General features: G+C 34.5%; 1 long non-coding RNA gene across 1 annotated transcript in view; it reads right to left on the bottom strand.

Moving 5' to 3' along the window:
* The window catches only part of LOC150088548 (uncharacterized), a 40,700-nt gene extending 17,285 nt beyond the window's left edge, over positions 1–23,415 (bottom strand). Inside the window, exon 1 of the long non-coding RNA XR_016546794.1 lies at positions 23,388–23,415. This is a non-coding gene — a long non-coding RNA (uncharacterized LOC150088548). The remainder of the gene's footprint in view (positions 1–23,387) is intronic.
* Positions 23,416–25,258: the final 1,843 nt, after the last annotated feature.

Below are 25,258 nucleotides of genomic sequence, written 5' to 3'. Positions count from 1 at the left end.
TATATTTAATAATACATTTATTATTTGTTTTAAATGTTTTAATGTTTTTTTTGAACATACTTGAATTGCATGAAATTTAAAAGAAAATATATAAAAAATTAACATAATTATATAAAAACAAACAAATATACAATTATAACATTTTAATCAGTGAGACAGTTAGGTTTGATGGGAAGCACAAATATTTTTAATATGAGTATTTATTGTGGATAGGATTACTCTCAGCATCTTCTACAGACTTTTTTTTGTTTAATCTCGTTTAAAGCAGAAAACCCTGTTTCACACAAGTAGGAAGTGGAAAATGGCATTAAAATTCCAATTGCTTTTTTTTTGGAAATTTGTGGATATTCAAAATGAATATCCACGACTGCAGGGTGCCTGGGAGAGACCCTCAAGTTTGGTCTTCGTAAAGTGTAATTATTGTAAATTGGATACTGTATATTGTGATTAGAACTATGTCAAATGTTATCAAATTTCCCATAATTATTCTAACCCAAAGTTGAAACCAAGCAACTGTAACCTCACTGGCAACTTCTACAACTTTAATTAACACAATTAGTTTAATAATAGAATTTTGTAAAACTTTCTAGAAAATTGTACCTCAAACAAATGTACCTCCACAGGCCTGAAGACAGGAAACATTGAATTTCCAAAATGCAGCCATAATTGTTTAAGTGTTTGGCATTGAGGTGTTTCAACAATAAATTACTTAAATTTACCACTTGATATAAGAGAGTAGTCTCAATTAATTATCTCGCAAACTGATTAGTGGCAGTTTTAAGTCAGGAGAAAACTCAGCAATGTTTGTAGATGGTTTGCTCATTTGAAAAGAATTATCACTAACATCTGTGACCATCCAAGAAGAAGAAGACCAAAGCCTATGTACACTGAAGAAAACAGCAGATTTTGGAATGATTCAAGACAGAAACAATTCACACATATGCAATAATTCTAAGAAAAGTGAAATAACCAATTTAGATATTACATTATAGGAAAATATGCTGAAAATGGATACCCAACCTCTTAAGAGAAATGATATTCTCCAGTTGGGAGATCTGCCAAGGCCTGTTTCAGGAGTGAAATAAATTTCAAGATCCTGGTAACAGGAGGATGATACCTAGATCTTTAATTATAACCCTTTTTAATTATAAAAAGTTATGGTCACAGTTTTGGGCCAGAGAAGGCCCAATTTTGCATGGATTTTTTGAGACTATAAATAAAGATACCGCCAAATAAGTGGTAAGCTTAATAGAGCTGTAAAACAAAAAAAGGAATGCTCTAACATGCCAAATCACACTGCATCATGATCAAGTCAGGCCAGACACTGCCCATATGACAGATAATTTCAGAGCTAGGGTGGAGTTTTGCCTTATCCTGCATGATGACAGTCTGATTTTTTCCTATTTGAGCATATGAAGAAATAGCTTTATGAAAAAAAAAAAAAAAAAAGTTATGAAGAGGTGAAAAACAGCTGAAAAATCCCATGCTGTTCACAGCCTGACTTTAACAGCAGGGTCCATCCTTTAAGTGGCAAAATGTATTAATAAACAAGGTGGATTACACAGAATAATGTATACATGCTTCCCAGCATTTGTTGAAAATATATAAATTGACTTTGTTGTCTGTATACTTTTATGGCTAAAGCATCTTACAGACTGACCCTTGTACATAAATATTAAAATTAATAAAGAAAATTATTCTAGTCAGTAATGGAAATATTCAAAAAAGGCTTTTTTTAACAAATGAATATTATCATCTAAATACAAAAAATAAATAAATAAATAAGAGCCAATATAAGTGTTGTTTTAAAGTTGTGCTCAAGCATTCTAGATGTATTCTTGGTTCAAAAATAAAAAAATAAACTGTCAGAAATGTGTTTCTGAACACTTACAGAGCTAGGGCTTTTTAAATTTTGAGAGTTGACTGGGTTTTTGAATGACAAAAAAAAATCAGATTTGTACCTAGTAAAATACCTATTCATACCAAGTAGATGTTTGCTAATTCTTGTTTATTTTATTTTTTACCTCAAATCCACTGCATTTTAGACTACTCCGGCTATGATCATTCAAAATTTATAAGAAAAGTTTCAGCACTTCTTAAATTTTCTTGCTGAAAACACAACAGTATAAAAGTATGTTATTTTTATTCCTAAAAGATGGCAGATCGTCTTTCAAAACATAAGCTAAACTTTTATGCTAACAGAGCTGTTATTCTTGATTGCATGTGACAGTTCCATTATATTAGTGCAACCAGTGCTGACATAATGGTCAGCAGTTAAATGCCATGCATCTGACAAAACAGGGTGTGAATTCCAAAATATTTAAAGTATGACACAGAAAAACTTTAGATCACAGAAAACAAATGCTATGCACAATATAAAAAATTTTTGAGTGCCAGGAATTTATTGTGCTCAGGTTTTACAAGGGTATGTAAAATTACAAGGGTATTTTGAGCTTTAAGGCTCAAAAACATCAGAAATACATCACATCACATCTTTTCAGAATTACATCCCAAGACTCCATTTGCTAAGCAAACCTTTTAAAATAATATTATCCGCTCCACTTTAAAAATATCAGGTTACTGTTCAAATTGCTTCATTTTGAAATACCAGGATGATGAATTGCCAATTCCCATCTGAAAATACAGCAGTGTTTTCAGCAGTAGCAGTAATAATGATAGTGATTTGAATTTAAAAAATTAACTTGGAAACCTACTCAAAGTTTATCAGCTGAAATGTCTTGATAACATATCAAAAGTTGGATCTAAAATGCCAGTCTGATAGGAAATAGGTTTGTGTTTAATTTTAACTTCAGGGAACCAACCAAACCATTTAAAACCACATAAATAATGTGCAGTCAAATGTATTCTTTTTTTTTTTTTAATTTTTGGGTATTCATCCCACTTAATAAAGAAGGAAAAAGCAGAAAAATCTTTAGAACAATGAAAAAATAGAGCAAAATTATAAAAATTTTAGATGCAGTAAAATTTTCTTTCAAAGGTGATTTCAGAAACAGATTAGTCTTTTCAGAATTACATCCCAATAAATATTCATCATTTATCATGCAAACCTTTAAAAACATTGTGCAAAAAAGTGTATGTGAATCCATTACAAATAAATCCCTTTCCCCAAAACTTATTGTACAAGTCAGGGATGATGAGATACAAGTTCCCATCCGAAGTAATAATAATGGAGTCAAGTGTATAATTTTTTAAAATTTGGGTATTTATCCCACATATTCTTTAGCATAAAATTTGCATGCTTCACATGAGAAGGCAAAAAAACTAGAACAATACTGAACAATTATAAAAATTTTAGATGCACATCAATAAAATTTTATTACTTCAAAAGAATAAACTTAGGCACTAAGACATCAGAAATGCATTCTATCACTTTTTCAGAATTACGTCCCAATAATTATTCATCATTTGCTAAGCAGGCCTTTAAAAACAAATGTATAAAAAAAGTACCACACAAATCAAAAATAATGATATTCCACCCTCCCTAAAAAAAAAAAAAAAAAAAACCACAACACCACCCACTTTTACTCATACTTTTAAAAAATAAGCTTTAAGATATCAGAAATATATCACATCTGTTCAGAATTATGTCCCAATAAATATTCAACTTTTGCCAAGCAAATGTTTTAAAAATATACACAAATGATGGTATTCCATCCTCCCTCAAAAAAAAAAAAAAAAAAAAAAAAAAAAAAATCCATTTGGACAATAGTATTATTGCTCAGATGCTGCAGAACAGTATTACCTTGCAAAATGCAAAGTACACAATGGGTAGCAGTAACCACGCAGTAACATTGCAACTGTGTGGTTGTGGAAAATGAAAAGGAACTGGGGTAATTATGCAGTTGGATATGAAATTTGCCAAGCTCATGGTATTTTGTCAATATACAGGAATTTTGCTAAAAGGGAAAAGGGGTGATTATCCCATTGTATAAGACAATAGTCAGGCCACATCCTGAGTATTGCATACAGGACTGGAGGACTCACTTTAGGAAGGATAGAGCCCTGCTGGAATGAGTACAGAGGGCAATGAGATTGGTGAGGGGAACAAAGGAGTGCTCTTACCAAGAAAGGCTTCAATTCCGAAAATTAGTGTGTGGAGACTAGGTACCTGCATGGTGATCTGATTGAGGTGCTGAAGACTGAATGGATTAAGCAACTCAATGCTGATGGGAATCTTCCTCTTGCTCAGACTACACGCGAGAGGACACAAATTCAAATCAAGGATGGTTGCAGAATAAATAAGTTTTCTTTTGCCAGTAGATGATTAATTGCTGGAACAAACTTCCATCGGTTGTCATGGAAGTTATAGCTTAAATAAATTCAAGGAAGAACTAGAACAAACTATTGGAGGGATTGAATAGGTGAAGTGGGAGGTGTCATGTTTTCTGGATGCTATATAAGCATGCTTTTTTGCATCATTTGCCACTACTAACCCTAATAATACATTTTTGTTTCATGTGTGAAGAAAGAAGAGAAAAAATTTAATGCAAAAAAAAAAAAAAAAAAAAAAAAAAAAAACTTCTGAGATGACCTACATTTTAAAAGAGTAAACTTTTCATAATATTAAAGAATAAACTTTAATTAAGGCTTTAAGACATCAGAAATATATCACATCATCTGTTCAGAATTACGTCCCAATAAATATTCATCATCTGCCAAAACAAGCCATTAAATGTATTAAGATATATAAAGAAAAGTAGGTAATCCTATAGTTTTAGCATTGGGAGTCACAGTCAGCTTGCAAGTCTCCGCCAGCTCCAACTTGACTGAGCATGTGTGACACTCACTGTATCTGCTGGTCTATATACTGGCAATTATTTTGCATGAAGCAATGGGACTTGCTTAGGATCCACTATTGAATGGTCAGTGCTTTTGCACCATGTTTTATTTGTAGTGAACTGTTTAAGTCAATAATTGGCATTGGTTTTAATTGTATCTCATATTGTGAATCAACCTTCACAAGTTGCCGAGGTATTGCATTGCTTCACCAGTGGAGAAGATTAATGATACTTATTCACAGCGGATACCACCATCCAGACGTGCCAGCACCGTTTTGAAGCTTGTTGGCTTACTTGGTGGGCAATTACCCTGTTGTTGTATTAGTAACAATCCAGGTCCACAATACACCGATAAGCCAAAACATTATGACCATCTACATATGTTGGTTCTCCATGTGCAGCCAAACAATTATGACCGCCTACATAATATGATGTTGGTCCATGTGCAGCCAAAACATTATGACCACCTACATAATATGATGTTAGTCCTCCATGTGCAGCCAAAACAGCTCGTAACTGGCGAGGCACGGACGCTACAAGATTTCTAAATGTGTCTTGTGGTATCTGGTACCAATACATAACTAGCAGATCCTTTAACTCCTGTAAGGTCTGTGGTACCAGCTCACCAGTGGTACGTGGGTTTCCCTCCTCAGACAACTTTCAGTAGGTACTAACCACGGCTGACCGTGAGCACTCCATTAGTGGCTGAGACACCATAGATCGATGGGACTGATGTCTGGGGAATTTGGAGGCCAGGGCAATACCTATATGTCCTCATGTTCCGCAAATCAGTCTCGAACAATCCGGGCAGTGTGGCATAGTGCATTATCCTGCTGAAAGACGGCACCACCAGAGGGGAATATTGTTGCTATGAAAGGGTGGTCAGCAATGATGTTTAGGCCGGTGGTAGATGTCAGAGTGCACGGCACATGAATGACTGTACCCAGGATATCCCAGCAGAACATCGACCAAAGCATGACACTGCCACCGCCTGCTTGTTTTTGTCCCATGGTGCATCCAGGTGCCATCACTTCCCCAGGTAAACGACGCACATGTACCCAGCCATCCACGTGGTGCAACAGGAAACATGAATAATCGGACCAGACGACCTTCTTCCAATCACTCAAGGTCCAGTTTCGATGCTCGTGTGCCCATTGTAGGCACTGTTGCCCATGCTAACCACGGTGAACCGTGGTTAGCATGGGCCCTGCTGGAAATGGGGGCCACACAGCCCCCATTTCCAGCAGGGTTCGATGTACAGTGTGTTGTGACACATTTACTCCAGTCACCAGCATTCCAATTACCAGCAAGTTGCACCACAGTCACCCTTCTGCTGCCACGTACCATCCAAGAGATGCTTTACTCACCTCAGGTATCTATGAGCCATGGTTGTTCGACAGCTCACCAGTGGTACGTGGGTTTTCCTTCCTCAGACAACTTTCAGTAGGTACTAACCACGGCTGACCGTAAGCACTCCATTAGCCAAAAAATAAAAAATTCACACAACCATTCCCTCTAAATGCTTATCCAGTTCCTCCTTAAATTTATTTAACCTATCAACTTCCACAACGACAGATGGAAGTTTGTTCCAACAATTAACCACTCGCTGGCTAAAGGCAAATTTCCACACATCTATTCTACAGCTGTCTTTCCTCAATTTGAATTTAAGCCCCCTTTGGTTCGTAAGGGGCTTAGAGAGGAACAGGTATCCTGTGTGTTATCAGACACTCAGCCCAAAACACTGATGGATCCAATATCTCTCTATTACAGAAGATTTAGGAGAAGTCCGGTTGGCCTGCCTCCCTAAAATCCACTCATGCACACCTTCTCGATGGTAAGCCCTGTTACGTCACTTAGGTGGCAACGAACGTGTAGAGTGGTTCTCTTCAAGACGCCTGGTCAGCGTGAAGAGGAAAAGACCAAACCCTCCAGCAATGAGAGCACAACAATACAAATGGCCCTCAGTCCCCAGCAGCTTTCACTCTCCCTCTTACGGCAGCGAGAGGATCAGAGTGGAAGCAGAGGGTGCTAAGAATCTCTGGGTACGACCAGGCTGCCATGCACAGAAATTGAACTTGGCCTGTTATAACATACGATCACTCATCGGTGAAGACAGGATATTAGAGCTGGAAAAGGAATTAGAAAATGTGAATTGGAATATCATCGGTTTGGCTGAAACAAGAAGAAGAAATGAATCACTTATAAGTTTATCAAGTGGAAATCTGCTGTACACCAATGGAAACAGTGAAAGGAGTGAAGGTGGAGTTGGGTTTCTGGTCCATAAAGATTTTAAAAATAACATTTTGGAATTCAAAAGTACATCACCAAGGGTGTCAAGACTAACACTCAAGATTTCTAAGAGGTACAAGCTAAAGATTATAATGATTTATGCACCAACATCGAGCCATGATGATGAAGAGGTTGAAGAAATGTACACTGAAATTGAGAGTCTTGTAGATGAGCAGAAAACCCACTACACTATTATTATGGGGGACTTCAATGCTAAGGTTGGAAAAAGGCAAAACAGCGCAGAAAGAGGAACTATAGGAAATTTTGGAATTGGTGAAAGAAATAAAAGAGGTGAAAGACTTGTGGAATTTGCAGAATCTCAAGGAATGTCAGTAATGAACACTTTTTTCAAGAAAAGGGTGAACAGAAAGTGGACATGGAAGAGTCCAAATGGATTAACAACTAATGAAATCGACTTCATCCTCACTAACAGAAGATATATTGTGAATGAATAAGGTAAATGTTGGAAGTGATCACAGAATGGTAAGATGTACACTTGATATAGATGTAGGAAAGGAAAGGAAAAAACTGACTCGAGTAAATAATACAAAGGTCTTTGAAATAACAGAGGAGGAGAAAAAGCAGTATGTACTGGAACTTAAGAACAAGTTTGAGCTTCTGCAGACTGCTCAGGACCAAGATATCGACGAGGAATATTACAACTTTCTGAAAGTGATAAAGCCCAAGAAACCTATAGGGAAACAGAAATCCAAAGAAGAAAAAATTAGTCAAGAAACACTTGTCATGATGAACCAAAGACGACAAATGAAGAGCAAGAAAAACACTGACAGGGAGAAAATTGAGTATAACTGAGTTATGCAAAGCCATTAGAAAGAGACTCAGAGAGGACATAAGAAGATTTAACACAAGAAAAGTAGAACAAGCATTAAGGGAAAACAAAGGATTTAAATCAGCAGCCATGAGCAGTAATACAGAAAGACAAATGATACTGAAACTGAAGAATAGCGATGGTGTACTTATAAACAGCAGAGAAGGCATAATTCAAATAGCAGAAGACTACTATAGAGAATTATACAAGGAGCGAGGGAATGATACCAGCAGTGGGGAAGATGGATTGCAAAGTAGCAACACATACGACATACCCGATATTCTTCCTGATGAGGTAGAACATTCATTGAAGAAAATGAAGAATCGGAAAGCCCCGGGGGAAGATGAAGTTACTGTAGAGTTGTTAAAATTGGGAGGAAGAGACATAACACAAAAACTGGCAAGGCTCTTCACAAAGTGAATTAGAAAAGGTGTGATGCCTAAGCAGTGGAATAATGCAATCATAGTTTTGCTGCATAAGAAAGGAGATAAATCAGAAATCGGAAATTATAGACCAGTTAGCTTGTTATCCCATATCTACAAGTTGTTCACAAGGGTCATTACTAACAGATTAGAAAGAATACTTGATGAGAATCAACCGAAAGAGCAAGCTGGCTTTAGGACAGGATTCTCAACTATGGATCACCTTCACGTAATATCACAGCTAATGGAGAAAGCAAATGAATATAAAACACCATTATGCCTGGCATTTGTGGATTATGAAAAGGCATTTGACTCCATACAGCATAAGGCAATGTTTCGGGCACTGGAAAGACAAGGCATAGGTACTCCATATATTATGATTTTGAAGAAAATATATGAGAGTGCTACATCCTTTATTAGACTAGACAAAGACAGTAGCAAATTTAAAATTGAGAAAGGAGTTCGACAAGGAGACACAATATCTCCGAAGCTGTTTACTGCTGCCCTTGAGGAAGCTTTCAGAAGATTAGACTGGTCGCAGAAAGGAGTCAATGTGAACGGAGAGTACCTAAACCATTTACGATTTGCAAATGACATTGTGGTCATAAGCCACGATCCCAAAGAATTAGAGGAAAATCTTAATCAGTTATGCACAGTTAGTAAGGATTTTGGACTAAAGATGAATATGGCTAAAACAAAAGTAATGATGAACAAGTATGCCACGGAAAGGGAAATAATGATTGAAGGAGCAGTAATTGAAAAGGTGGAGTCATATACTTATCTGGGACAAGTTATTAGCTGTAATAATGATAAATGGCTGGAAGTCAAGAGAAGAATAAATTTTGGATGGATGGCATTCAGGAAATATAGTCACATACTGAGGAGCAATATCCCAGTTTGTCTGAAACGTAAAATAATGAATCAATGTATACTCCCCACCATGACTTATGGAAGTGAAACTTGGGCACTCACCAAAAGAATGGAAGAGAAGCTGAGAACTACACAGCGAAGAATGGAACGAATCATATTGGGAATCAGACTGTTAGATAAGAAGAGAAACACATGGATTAGGCAGCAAACTCAAGTAAAGGACATTCTTATCAAAACTAAAGAACTAAAATGGTCTTGGGCAGGACACATAGCTCGAAGACATGATGACAGATGGACTAAGAAAATAACAGAATGGTACCCAAGAGGAGCTAGAAGAAAACCTGGAAGACAAAGGCGGAGATGGATAGATGAAATTCATGAGTTTGAGTAGTAAATGGATGGCCAGTGCTCAAAACAGAAGGAACTGGAAAGTTGCTGGAGAGGCCTTCATCCTGCAGTGGATTGAAAATGGCTGATGATGATGATTGGTTCGTAATCTGAACAACTGGAAGAATCCCATCAGAATTCAGCATGCTCAACCCATTCAAGGCCTTATACACCTCAATCAGATCACCTCGCTGGTGCCTAGTCTCCAGCTGCTGCAATTTGCAGAACTTAAGCCTCTTGGTAAGAGGGATCCCTTCATTCCCCTCAATCTTGTTGCCCTTCTCTGTACACTCAAGCAAATCTATATCCTTCTGAAAATGAGGCCTCCAGAGACCTGTACACAGTACTCAAGGCATGGCCTGACCATTGCCTTATGGAGTCGATACCAGGGGTGGCCAACTTAATTTGTGATGCAATCTACTTTTTTCCTTCAAAATGTGCCACGATTTACCATCTCAAAAATTTCATTGCACAACGTTAAAAAAGTTAAACACATTGAAAAATGTTGTTTATAAATTTTAAAAATTCAATACAATTCAGAATTCTTATTTTAAATTCATATACTGCAGGTCCCCGTTATAATGCGGTTCACTACAACACTGTTCTTATATTATAACCTGTATCCGACTATAACGCACTTTTACAGATTGCATTTTTGGTATATTTAACGAAATTGTTTCATTTGATGGAGTCATAGCTTGAAAATGAATAACAAAACAGCATTAAAACGTTTCCCACGGCGACTTGAGAAATTCATTTGTCGACACTAGTATTATTGTTATTATTATAGTAATATTCCTTAGATGTGACAGTAACAGTTACTGCTCAGATGTCACAGCGAAAGTAATAACACATTTTTTTTGTTACGTGTGTGAAGAGAAAAAATTGAATGCAAAAAAAAAAAAAAAAAAAAAAACCAACTTTTAGATGCCCAATTTTACATGAGTAAAATTTTCATTACTTTTAAAATCTATACTTTAATTAAGGCTTTAAGACATCAGAAATGTATCACATCATCTCTTCAGAATTACGTCCCAATAATTATTCATCACTTGCCAAGCAAGCCTTTGAAATGTAAAATGCCCAAAAAAGAGGGCACATAAAAACCATCACATAAAATAACTCATCCCAAACGTCAATAAAATATAGTGCAATTACATCCATGTTAGTGTTCTCTTTAATTCATTTCTCAGTATCAGGGTGAAATGCAAAATTCCCACTTCGGCCTCTCAGTAATAATACAAAAAATATCAGTCCAGCAAAAGTTCAACTATTATACATTATCAAAAAGTACTGTTGAATATATATTTGTTCACCATAGTCGTTTCAAGTTTTGCATCAACAAAGATAAGTCATACATCATTCAGTCTCAAACAGGAATTGAATTGACATTAATCAGAATTCAACGAATTATTTTTTTAAAAAAAGAAATGTGTTGCAACTGCACAACTGATTAAAGTTGCCAAAAAAAAAAAAAAAGGCCAAAAGTTTTTAAAATTAAGATATATGCACAAAATTGCACCAGCAATGTAATAACTAAAAAAGTTGCATGTATTACTTGAAGAATATGTAATCAAATCCAGAAGCAAGCATTTCTCCTCCCCATAGCTAGTGCTTCATTCTTTTGGCAGAAAAGTTGAACAATGTGAGATAGATATATATATATATACAGGCATACCTCGAATAACGAATAGGATGCGTTCCACGAAATTACTTCGTTAAGCGAAACTTCGTTTTCAGAGGTAAAAATACTATGGCCAGAATAGGGATACGTTCTTACGTAAAGAAAATGAAAAGATTTTTTTTCGGACAAAGAAAAGTTTTATTAAATAAACAGTCAACTTACATACAAAGTGAAATCACATTTTAAAATACGAGTCTAAAGTTGATTGTTTATGCTCTTTTTCTCTTTCATTTAACAATTGCCTATACGGAGTTATTGCATTTAACACTGATAGCTTAACAATAATACTTCTTCCTAAATCAGGATCATTTTCACTAAAAAAAATTAACGTTTTCAATGTCATTTAAGCACCTTTTTAAATCTTTGGTTGTTAACACTTTTTCGGCAGGAACTTCTTTAACTTCGTCTTCGTTGCTAACAAGGTTTTCTAAATCTTCCACTGAAAAACCATCTTCTGCATTCAATAAATTTCTAACATCCTCTTCATCGACATTTTCGAAACCTATTGATTGAGCCATCTGGATAACTTCATTTCCAATTTCTTGGATGTTATTTTCTTCTTCTAGTACAACTTCTGGCCATATTTTGCGCCAAACTCCATTTAAGCATTTCTTAGTGACTTCTTTCCAAGAACTATCAATGTTTTCAATTGCGTTTTTAATGGTGTAGTTTTTCCAAAAAGTTTTAACTGTCATTTCCTCTTTATCCTCTAGTTCAGTTAAACTGCTTAATGTTCGGCGCAGATAATAAGCTTTAAATTATGCTTTTCCTTCCTGATCCAATGGTTGAATCAGGGAAGTCGTGTTTGCTGGAAGAAACACAACTTTGACAGGAATGCATGTGTCCAACGTGTTAAGATCAGTAGGATGTCCCGGAGCATTGTCTAACAGCAAAAGAGCTTTTTCTTCAAAGTTGTTTTTTTGACAATACCGTTTTACTTCGGGACAAAAGTGGTTAACAAACCAATCAGTAAATAACTCCTTGGTAACCCACGCTTTTCTATTTGCTTTCCATATTACAGGTAAATTCATTTTTATGTTACCTTTTAACGCCCTCGGCTTTTCTGAATGGTAAACTAATAACAATTTTAATTTATAATCGCCAGAGGCATTTGATCCAAAGAGTAACGTTAAACGGTCTTTGGCTGCTTTATCCTCTAGCTGATTTTTCTTCAATAGATATGAAGCTTTTTGTTGGTAGCCGTTTCCAGAACAAACCGCCTTCGTCAACATTGAACACCAAATTTGGAAAATTTTCACGTTCAATTATTTCCTTTAGTTTTTCTGGAAACTTATTTGCAGCTTCTCCTGTTAATTTTACACTATGAATCCTGGCCCGTTTTTTAAATTTCTCGAACCAACCACGAGAAGCCCCAAAGGTTTCCGTAATTTCTTCAGTTTGTTTAGATTTCAGGTGATTAAACTGGAATATATTTTTTTTATGTTAAATGGGGCTTGAAATTGCCGACTTCGTTATATCGAAGCTTCGTTATCAGAGGTAACGTTAACCGAGGTATGCCTGTATATATATATCCAATATTTTAAATTAAATAAAACATAAGCCAGTAGTATGGCAAAAACTATAGAGCGAAAATTAACATAAAAATAACCCAAATAAACAAACGATCGAAAAAAGAAATACACATAATAGTAGCCCGATAACCCTTATGTAATTTCGAGTTTTAAATCCAATTAATAAAAACTATACAAATTTTTAGAATAATGCCAATTATATAATAATTTAGCGGTACCCCCCAGAGGTACCAGTTCCGAAAGACGTGAAATATCACCAAAAGAGGGTTAAAGGAACTACCAAACGATAACAAAATCAAAATAAATTAAAGTAAAATATAGACTGACCATTATGCCCCATATCGACAGAGGACCACGAGGCCAATAATGGTCATGGAATCGCTGCATTTCAATCGCTATACAAATCGTCGCCTTGGTGAAAAGATCGATCCACCAGTGCAGAGGATTTGCACGGCGGTGGTCCTTATGCAGCGAAAAATAAACTATAGAACAGATAGCACTCTGGAGCAGAGCCACACCACTGACATACTGTAAGCTGAATCAGCTTATATAGAAGAAAAAGGAAAATAGATGGCGACACAGGCATTGCTAAATTAGCATATCGACCCATTACTATTGAATTATATTAACTGTTGACGAAGTTTAAATTATAATAAAATGAATAAATAATCAAGCATTCATTAGAGGCAGCAACTTGCAATTCCTCCATATGAAGCCGAAATATATACTATCATTGATTTGTATTAAATATTAACATAAATTAATTTATAATAAAGAGAATAAATAAATAAATAATTAAGCATTCATTAGAGGCAGCGACATGATCCGGGATATGCGGTGGTCATTCCCTGACCTTTCCGCATCCTCCGTATTTGGTGGTGATGGGCTCTAACGCCGGTCTAATCAAGAAGCGTGTGCTACGCACTGCTGCTCCTTCCCACCTGGCTAAGGAGGCACGATAAATAAAGTGACAAATAAATAAAAATAATGGTAGCTAGCATCAGATAAGTGTGGATAAATTTGGCTATACTCAAAAGCTAGCATCAGATAAGGGTGGATAAATTTGGCTATACTCAAAAGGGGTAGAGTAAATATGCAATAAAAAGTCTGATGTTAGCAAAAGTAAAAATTGACACATGATCAGGTACACCTAATTCTGTTTTTACACAATAGATACGTTTCGGAAAAATATGTGTAAAAAAAGACATTGTATTTATGGAAGAAAAGGAGATTGGTTCCGGATCTTAAAAAAAAAAAAAAAAAAAAAAAAAACATCAGTAAAAATAATTAAAAAAACACAAAAATATTCGATCGAATTTAAGTCTGTGGATCGCGCTGGCCACGGCGGTCATTGGATATCTTTAGTTTCAAAATATTTTTTATAAATTATCTCTTATATAAATATCTCTTTATATAAGTTTTAAGCTTATTATTTTATTTCAACAAAATACACATGTAATAATATGCAATGAAAATGTATTAAAGTAAATTTGTATGCATATGAAATGAAAAAAAAAATTCTTCGTGAACAAAAAAAAAAAAAAACTGTTTTACACAAAAAAGATTTTATTCATTTTCACTTTCTGATAATAAACGGTGCATATGTTTGCGTACGACTGGAATATCACTGCTTCACTAGAAATGTTGTGGACATTGTCTTCTTCCTCTATTTTAATGAAATTCTTTCTGTGATCTCTTGAGCAAAATCAGCTTGTTTCACCGGTTTTACGAACGAATTCAGTTATTAATCGTTGTGTTTGTGTTAGGCCGTTATATAATTCTCTGTAAGAGGCTGTCAACAACTTCAGTTCACGTTGAAACTTCCCAGCGCATTCCTCATTAGGGTCATGTTTGACAAAATGATTACCTAATTTTCTGGCTAGTTCCAGACCTTCTTTTATTAAATCTGCATTTAGAACAGGATCATTTTCTTCATTATCACTACATTCTGTGGGATAAGGAGTCCCAAGGACAACCTCTAATATTTCATCTTCGCTTAGGGCTTTGTCGGTTAACAATTCATCAATATCTTCAAACGATAGATAATCTAATCCTTCTCCACCAATTTTGTGTGCCATTGTAATGATTTTGGGAAATTCAGTCATATTAGGGATGATGGGATTTTTGCTTTTTACACATTGTGATCAAACCGCTTTCCAACACTCATTTAAAGTTGCTGGTTTTAATTCAGTTAACGCTAATCTAACTTGATTGATACAATCCATAATTGAGAATTTTTTCCACACATCAATGACTGTTAGTGTTTCGTCATTCAGTTTGTCCAAAACATGTTGGAATGTTCGTTTTACGTAGTATGTTTTAATTGTCCCAATTATACCTTGGTCTAGTGGCTGTATCAAAGATGTAGTATTAGGTGTCAGAAATAAAATTTGTACGTTTGGGTGTTCCAAGATGGGTGCATTGTCGAGAATCAGAAGAACTTTAAATTCGAGACCTTTCAAATTCATATAACGTCTGACTTCTGGGACGAAACATTTGTTGAACCATTCTGTAAAGATAGCAGTGGTCACCCAGGCCTTCTTGTTTGCCATCCAGTGAACAGGCAGTTTATTGATATCTACACCTTTCATTGAACGTGGGTTTAGGGCTCGATTTACCAGCAGTGGTTTCAACAATCGATCTCCTGAAGCGTCGGAAGAAAATAATTAGGTCACACGATCCTTAGCTACCTTAAAACCACCAGCAGTTTTCTGCGATTTGGCTACATACGTTCTGTTCGGCATTCGTTTCCAGAAGAAACCAGTTTCATCTGCATTCCACACTTGATCAGGAGTGTATCCTCCATCTTCAATAATTTTTGCAAGTTCCTGCGGGAATACTTGAGCAGCCGATTCATCTACAGATGCAGTTTCACCTTTAATTTTTATATTATGAAGAGCATTCCTTTTAAGAAACCTTGTCATCCAACCTGTACTCGCAGAAAATTCATACTTTCTGTTTAACTGAGATGAAGTGTTTGGCTCCTTTTCTTTAATCTGTCTGTAAATTCTTAGTGCTATTTGCTTGATGGCATTTCCATCTACGTGTACTCTTTTTTTGGTGACTGATCTTCTATCCATATTACCAGAGCCTTTTCCATTTTTTCCTTGACAATATCTCTTGTATATGATGATGAATTAACACTTACTTTTGTTACAGAACATACCGACTTCCTAATTGCAGTTTCATTTTTCGTAATAGTTCTTACAGTAGCTTCATGTACACCAAAATGCTTTCCTACAGACGTAGCCCCTTGTCCAGTTGCAAGACGATCTAAAATTTGAATTTTAAGTTCCAAAGAAATCGCTTTCCTTTTCATTTTGGTAATAGGCAAATTATTCGACATTATATCAGGGCTACCGAAAAATATCTGTTATAATTAATAAAAAAAAAAGTATGAAAAATTTGTAAACTTCCAATTTATTGACTATCGGCAAAATTAATAAATTTATATGTGCACAAATTTCACTAAAGATTCTTTCACTTTGAAATAGAGCTTACTACTAAATGTCTTCCGAAGATACAATGCATGAATACCATAATGTGCACCAAATTCAATAAAAACGTTGATAATTCATAGATACATTGGTAAACAAAAGCACACGTTTCAAAATGCATACACTAGCTGTTATCCAATCTATTGGTGCGTGTAATATAGAAATGATACTAATATGCCACAAATAAAAAAAAAAAAATTTCATAGAATTTAGGCAAAAAAAAAAAAATTCATAGAAATCGTGTTAAACCAAATTCGTGTAAAAAAAAGTTCATGCAAAAACAGAATTAGGTGTATTTCTTCAGTCTGGGGGGCTACACCTGATCATGCATCAAGGACTGTTTCTGTACTTGCCTGTAAATGTGAAAGAGAAGAAATTTAATAAATCAAGTGGGATCAAAACTCTCACAAAGTACGAACAGCAACCCCAACCATAACTTTTTAGCATTTTGATATATAGATGACATCCTTGTTTTGAACACTTAACTTTGAACCTATAGCTAAAATGATATATCCCAGTGAACTTCAGTTAAATAAAGAAACACAGCCAACTTCCTTTACCTTAATACAACACTGATCTTCCACTAGTATTGACTTATTTGATAAAAGAAATAAATTAAACTTCAATATCATATACCTTACTAATAGTAATTCCAATATTTCTAAAAAAGTGCATAAGAATATTATGTGCTCAAGTCATCAGGCTAGCTTACATTTGCAGTAACCACTTATTGTTCACTAAAGCTATGCAATTACTTTACAATAAGCTCATTAATAACCATATGCCTATTTTTTTTTTTTTTTTTTTTTATCAAATACAGTTTTAACATTGTAGCTCAATTTATCAGACATAAGTTTGGTTATATTATACTTTAATCAGGTCAGTTTTAGTGAGTATTTGTACAGTTGTAATATTTTATGGTGGTATTTCCACTAATTAGAAAGTAATAATTTCACATGATTTCCTATGGAATGATTTTCTGGTTCCTTTACTCTAAGTGTTTCAATTACACTTTTCTATAAACATTTACCTTTGTTTAATAAAATCCATCAAAAACCACCAGTTATTTATAATTCATATTCAGTTGTTAGGTACTTATGCAAATCAATGGATATGTTTCTTGGATCTTTCAAGTACTTCTATTCCATTGTTTTGAATAACTATCTGCTTTGGGTTTTGACAGCAATGTCATCTAAGAATTTATGATGTACAGGAATTTGTACTTCCCAACTTGTATACAGTTTATCACTACTGGACCACAGAAGGATTTATTCGCCTATAAGTCGCCATTGGATTTATTCTCCTTTGGAATCATCTTCTGAACTTATCCATTTCCAATTTAGATGAATGGCTGCATCCCAAATGTTTAGTGGAATTTTTACTTACTACAGTTTGCCCTTACTTATACTGCCGCTTTATCCTATTCAAGCAAAAAATTACATATTACTATGGAACTTGGATTTCCAAAATTTATATAAGTAATTAAATAAGGCTCTACTCGTACAACCTTAAAACCTTTCACCTTAGCATATTATATATGTACAATCCTTCAATCAACTTGTACACTGAATATATTTATTATTGCTGGTTTTTATATAGCTGTTCACCTCCAATTGATTTAATGTCTAAAATCTTCAACAAATATTGTATTGAGGCCTCCCTTATACAATGTAACTTCTCCAATTGGATTACAGTTTTTTGACCTATATTCTTCCTTTAGGATATTTTACCAGCTAAGTATTTCGATTTCGGTCCAACCAAGGATTTCATATTTCGTTGCTCAGTGCAGTTCACGGACTTACTTTGATGTATGTGTAATGTTATAAAGCATTGCTTATATATACTCTATTCTTTTTTTGATGGACTATTAACATGCAATTTAGCCTTGGATATATGCATTTGACCCACATTCATTTTATATACTCCTTTTACATGTTTGGACACTTAGTCATTTTATTACTTCTTTAAATGCTGTTTTTTCAAATACTGTTTCCAGTACCTTTGAAATTGCTATTTTATTTACACTCATTTTTGGAGTATTACATTCCTGTCTTCCATTCATTTATCTGTCTGCAAAATTTGTTTATTATATATATCTGCATCAAGGTTTGCCGATATAGATATGCTTTCTCCTTGTCAATGCTTCATTAGTGGTATCTCTATATACTTATCAAAAACAACTATAGAAGTCATTATCAATTTTTCACAGCTCTTTCAAGTCAGCTTCATCACTACAAATTAATGAGCTCTAAGAACTGTCCATATATACTACTGCTTTAGTTACAGCTATCATCTCAACCATATATATTCGCCTGTCGCTTCCCACTTCTTTTCGCTACTACCCACTGCTTGAATATTCCAGGTATCATTTTGTATGCTTTTCTGCACTTATTTTCAATTTATCACTACACATGCAATTGGTAGCTGTCTGTTTTTCAGTGTAATATTCACATAGCCAGGGTGGTTACTAAAATATGATGGGCTTTACGACCCCAGCTTATCCAGTACTTATAATTTCTTTTCTTAACACTTTCTACCTATTTTTTCCCCGTTCATAAACTATTAGTGCAATATGAGGGCGATATGAATATTCCTACTATCCTCAATCTCTTGCTGTTTTTGCCTTTATCTCATTCATATATACTTTTACTCCTTTCCTATCCTCAATTCACTCCCCAACCTTATAGAATTTATAGCTTGCAAATGATATTAACTAAATTCTACAAATTATATTTGCACCAATTCCAAACTTCACCTTTTGCACCAATTCCAAACTTCACCACAAATTATATTTGCACCTTTCACCAATTCCAAACTTCTATTTGCATTTGCTACCTGAATCTGAATTTGTACCTGCACTATGCAACTAGGTTTAATTTTAAACTTGATTATTTTATACAACGTACACTGCACTGGGACTACCTTGTGCATACTTCATGAGTCAAAATACTTTCAATCCCACTCAATTTATTCTCTTTCACATTTATGGAAAAGTATAGAAACAGTCCTTGATGCATGATCAGGTGTAGTCCCCTTGAAGAAATACCTGATCATGTATCAAATCAATTTTTTACTTTTGCTAACATAAGACTTCAGTGCATATTTGTTCTACCCACTTTTGAATATAGCCAAATTTATCCACCCTTATCTGATGCTAGCTACCATTACTTTTATTTATTTGTCACTTTAAATTATTTAGCATTTTTTTACTTTACAGGTCACTCCTCTCTAATTAACTTTATAATTCAGCCTATAATTTTGCATTATTCATCATAACTTATAAGATATTCACATTCTTTTCCCCTTTTAACACCTACATTTGTTCATATTTCTGCTATCCATTTCCTTCTAACATCTTGTCTAACTTTCACTCACATTCTTAACCCTACTTTCACATTTATTAATACATACAGATATTTATTTTAATTTCGACTGATCACGTCACGACGAATTTTAAATATACATAAAAAATTGATTAGTCAAAATCTAAATATTATTATGCACCCCACTGCATACGCTTATTACAAATCCATCAAATCACTACTCTTGTTGCTGTGCAGTCGTTAGGCTTGTCTAGTGAAAATTCATGCAGTTACGTTGTGGAAAGCAATGTATGTGTCGAATTCTTATTTAGCTTACTTATTATTATTATCCATATGGCACAAGGAACCCTGATGCTTATGCTGCACAGACCAGAAAAAAAAAAAAAAAAAATTTGAGAGAAGTAGAAAGGAATCACCAAGAAAGAGAAGAATAATAATATCCAGCTCGGGACCCTGGGTGTGCCAAGCCCATACTCACCAGATGTGAGCCCCTGGGGCAAATATTAATAACTGGACAGTAAGTATACATTGATTTAATACCCTTTGATTTAAAATGAATACTACGAAAATGAGTAAAACTTATTTTCATCGAGTAGGAATAGAATACTTTTTTGTGATAAAAAAACTGTTGCCTGATTTGCAATGCTTCCGTGGCTTAAAAGTGCTCTTCAAGATCTCCAATTATCTCAAAATACTGTGATGCAATTTATCAAAAGTGAGTAAAAATCTGAGCAAACAATTGCGTGCTCATATTGCTAATTGTGTGTTCTTTTCTTTACAACTGGATGAATCACCAGACATCAGATATAGCTCAATTGCTCGTTTTTATTCATATGGGTGATGATTCTGCCACCAGAAAAGAACTGCTGGGCATGGTTTCATTAAAAGAAAGAACTAGAGGTCTTGATATATCTAACACATTCAAAAATTTTATTGAATGTGTTAGAATTATCACTATTTATGCTCTAAATTACCGCTATTTAAGCTCTTATCGATAACAACAGACGGAACTAAAGCAATGACTGTACATCATCACATCGGATTCATCACATTGTGACAAAAGGATGACGAATTCCGAGATTTGAGTTACCACTGAATCATCCACCAACAAGTGTTAACCAGCAAAAGATTAAGTACTAGAAGTGTTATGGACATAGCTTTCAAAATCGTGAATTCCATCAGAGGACAATCTCTTCAAAGGGAGACTTTTTAAAATGCAACTCAATGAAAATGAACTACATCTGATCTTACACACAGATGTGAGGTGGCTGAGTTGGAGTAAGTTTCTACAGATTTCGAAATTTGCTGAATGAAATTTAAAAAAAAAAAAAAAAAAAAAACATTTTGATCGAAGGGGAGATTATTATCAGCAGCTATGGAGTGGTTGGGTGATCTAGCTTTTTTCTCAGATTTCACCAGTAAATTAAAGTGATCTGAATTTGGAAAATATAAAATGTGTGTGACATGATTAGTAGTATTTCTGCATATAAACATTAATTTTTGGCAATGGCTAAGGATCTCAAAAAAAATTATCATTTTGCAAATATGCAAGATCATTTGCAAAAATATTATTTTTTATTAGCCATATGCTGCACAGCAAAAAAAAAAAAAGTAATTCCTCAGTTACCCTGAGAGATAGAAGTAGAAGGAAATCACCAAGAAAGAGAAGAGTGATGATATATCCTGGGTATGCCAACTCATCCTCACCAGATGTGAAAAAAGTTGGACGATTTTGAAACCAGATTCGGTGATTTTAAAACAATTGAAGACATTGTTCAATATATTTTTATCCATTTAATGTCAACTTAGATACGAAACAAAATGCAGAAAAAAAAAAATAAATAAATAAAAAATAAATAAATAAAAAAAACTGATTTTCACATAGAGAAAATATTACTGAAAATGAAATTATTACATTGCAAAACAATATCTTCCTAAAAGACAAATCATCAGAAAGACTTTTGGAAGAATGTTTGCTGAGAGAAGTACCCAAATGTAAAAAAATGCAGTGAACATTTAAATTCCTGTTTTGGTTCCACATATCTACATGAATTGGGCTTTTTGTATTTTAAACAAACAAAGGAGAAGAATCGTTGTACTTGTGTAGACTTACATACAGAAGATTCTTTATGATTAGTGTGGCCTTATCACAGTATATCCCCGATTTTGAAAGCTTGGCAGATGACATGAAGACAAACTTCGCATAACTTAAAAATTTATGTATATGTTAATTTAAAATAAGAATTCTGAATTGTATTTAATTTTAAAATTTATAAAGAACAATTTTCAATATGTGTTGATTAACTTTTTTTAACCACCTGAAATGAAATTCTTGAGACGATAGATCGCAGTACATTTTGAAGGAAAAAAAGTAGATCGTATCACAAATTAAGTTGGCCACCCCCACTATACTTCGTATATATATTGTTGCCAGGAAGGGATTTACTGATTGAATAAATTGCCAAACATTAAATAGTAATCTTTATTCTATATTCAAAATTAGAAACAAAAAAAAAAAAAAAAAAAAAACACCTGACCTAACTCCAATGCACTCCCCGATCCACTTGGATAATAAATATCACGAGAAAACTATTTCCTGGTAGAATTACTACTCTGCATGTGTTGTAGAAATGTATTAAATGTACAATCAATGATATACAGGAATAAGGAGGTGATTATCCCCTTGTATAAGGCAGTGGTCAGGCCACACCATGGCACACAGGTCTGGAGACCTCATTTTAGGAAAGATGTAGTTGCTAGAATGAGTACAGAGTAGGGCAACAAATGGATGCTTTTAAGAAGAAAGGCTAAGTTCTGCAAATTGCAGCATCTGTAGAATAGGCAGCTGCGAGGCGATCTGATTGATGTGTACAAGGCTTTGAATAGTTTGAGCAGGCTCAATGCTGATGGGATTCTTCCTCTTGCTCAGATCACAAACCTGAGGGGGCATAAACTCAAATTGGAAAGACAATTGTAGAGAGAATAGAGGTGCAGAAATTTGCTTTTAGCCAGCAGGTAGTTGATTGCTGGAACAAACTTCCATCTGTCACTGTGGAAGTTGATATCTTAAATAAATTCAAGGAAGATGTTGACAAACGTTTGGAGTGAATGGATGAGTGAAACGGGAAGGGTTTTTTTTTTTTTTTGGCTGATGGTGCATAAGCTTTCTTTCTTGCATCATATGCTAATTCTCAATTAACGTTAATAACATGCTTCACTTATCCATGAATACAGTCATCATTTTCAAAAATGCTTATTACAGTACCAAATTAAATCGACATAACACAGTACTTTAACGGGTTTTAAATAAAGTTAACAGAATACATAACTGATATAAACTGGAAAGATACTGTCACAAAACATAATAAGAAAATAAAAATTTATCATCCAATATCTTCCCTATTACTTTCATCGTATAAAACACTATTTGTGATAACGCAGGCTCTAATTATTATTGTTAATGAAGACACTACTCGGAGTGCATTCATTGAAAATTTAATTTAATAAAATTAACTATTATTTTTAATAGCTTAATTACGTACTGGTTCTTATTTATGAGGAGCCTACATAGGAACGGTTCTCATCTACGTATGTAACTAAACTAAATGAATACATCATCAAATCAATTATTACCTTATCAAGCAACAGCTACAAAACAAAGAAAGGAAATACGGTTCTTATCTCTGGGTAAATAACATAGAAAAGCTAACTATCTACATATGTAACTAAACCAATCACAAAAGCCACAACCTTACCATCCAACCGCTACAAAAGAAAGAAAGAAACACGGTACATGCAGTACTGTATATCACATAGTAGTAACATACCTTACTTCTCTGTGCTGTTCATCATACACCTAACGGAAACGATCATCATATGAAATTAATTTAAGGCGATAAAATTATAAACAGACATTAACGTTAAAAATTTATAATCTATAAATATAATGATATAAATTATATTCAAAAAATATATATAGTTTTCTTTGTGTGTCCAGTGAAACTGATTTTTACAGACACATTTTTACCTAATAAAGATGGTTAATGGTAGGGTTACCATCGGTCCTCTTTTAACCGGATTTGTGCGAATTTTTTCTCTAAAATTTTTGTCCGGGTAAATTTTTATAAATTTGTCTAAATGTCCGGATTTTTATATTATACGCCATTTTTTTTTTTTTTTTTTTTTTTTTTTATGCAAGCTCGACGAAAACTACCTAGTTACGTTATACAGAATCTTTTTCGGAATAGGAGACAATTCTTCAATTCGAATTTCCGTGTTGACAAATAAGCGGAAGACCGCGACGACGCTCAGTTTACTGCATTGAGATTGTTACCAACACACGCCTGTTTCATATAAATTTTATATTATGTGTCTACGCGCATGCGCGAAGACACATAATCACTATTTAAGTTGCAGGTTTAGTCTGATTCGGTAATTTTCATTCCTGTGATCACGACAGTCGGTCGAAAAGCATTGTCAGCTTCAGGAAGGAAAATCGTTTTGAATTTTTTCGTTAGATTCTTTTAATTGCGTTAATTTGATTTTTAATTGTTTTGAATTGATTTTGAATTGTGTTAAATTGATTATTTAATTATTTATATTTTACTTTAATGTACCGGTAAGTTGTCGATTTTTTCGTTTTTTCCGTTTTAATTTCTGGAGGGTATCATACGGAAGTGTTCCACGTACTATATTGAGGTAAACTCCTCTTATTAATTTACTTATTAATTTACAAGGCTTTATACACCTCAATCAGATCATCTTGCAGGTGCCTAGTCTCCAGACACTAATCTGAAAATGTGCCTTTCTTCGTAAGTAAAACCCTTCGTTCCATTCACTAATCTTGTTGCCCTTCTCTGTATGCGTTCGAACAGCTCTACATCCTTCTTAAAATTAGGCCTCCAGACCTGTATACAGTACTCAAGGTGTGGCCTGACCATTGCCTTATACAAGGGAATAATCACCTCCTTATCCCTGCTAGAAAGATTCCTGTCTATCATTGACAAGACATCATGAGGTACTCTTCCAGATCGCCTGCACTGATCAGAAACCATATCTGCCTGCACAACAATCCCCAGGTCCTTTTTATTCTCTACCACTGTCAGTGTAATATCCCAGAGTTGATACGTTACTCTGGGGGTACTGCTTCCCAGAAGTAGTACTTTAAATTTGTCAATGTTAAACTTCATTTGCCACCTCTCAGCCCATCTGCCCAACTTTTCTAGATTCTGTTGCAGAAGAATACTGTGATTAGTGTCCTTAACAACCATGCCAACCTTCGTATTGTCTGCAAACTTGGACATTAAGATTGATATACCATCATCAGTATCATGTATAAAAACAGAAAACAACAATGGACCCAACACTGAAACTTGAGGAACTCCACTAATAACATTAGTCCACGAAGAGCAGTGTCCATTGATTACCACTCTCTGTCTTTCCCACTCAACCATCCCTTTATCAATAGCAGCAATTTGCCTCCAATGCACACTGCTCCAATTTGTTCAGCAGTCTTCCATGTGCAACAGTATCAAAAGCCTTTCTAAGATCCAAATATATGATACCAAAGTTCTTCCCTGCATCTAGTTCCTTTGTAACCACAACATAATATTCAATCAAATTGGTG

Source organism: Mastigoproctus giganteus, chromosome 3 (genome assembly GCF_048544385.1).
Source record: "Mastigoproctus giganteus isolate SK-2022 chromosome 3, ASM4854438v1, whole genome shotgun sequence".
NCBI classification, from domain to species: Eukaryota; Metazoa; Arthropoda; class Arachnida; order Uropygi; family Thelyphonidae; genus Mastigoproctus; species Mastigoproctus giganteus.
The sequence above is the reverse complement of the archived record's forward strand: the minus strand, read 5'-3'. Positions and strand labels throughout refer to the sequence as shown.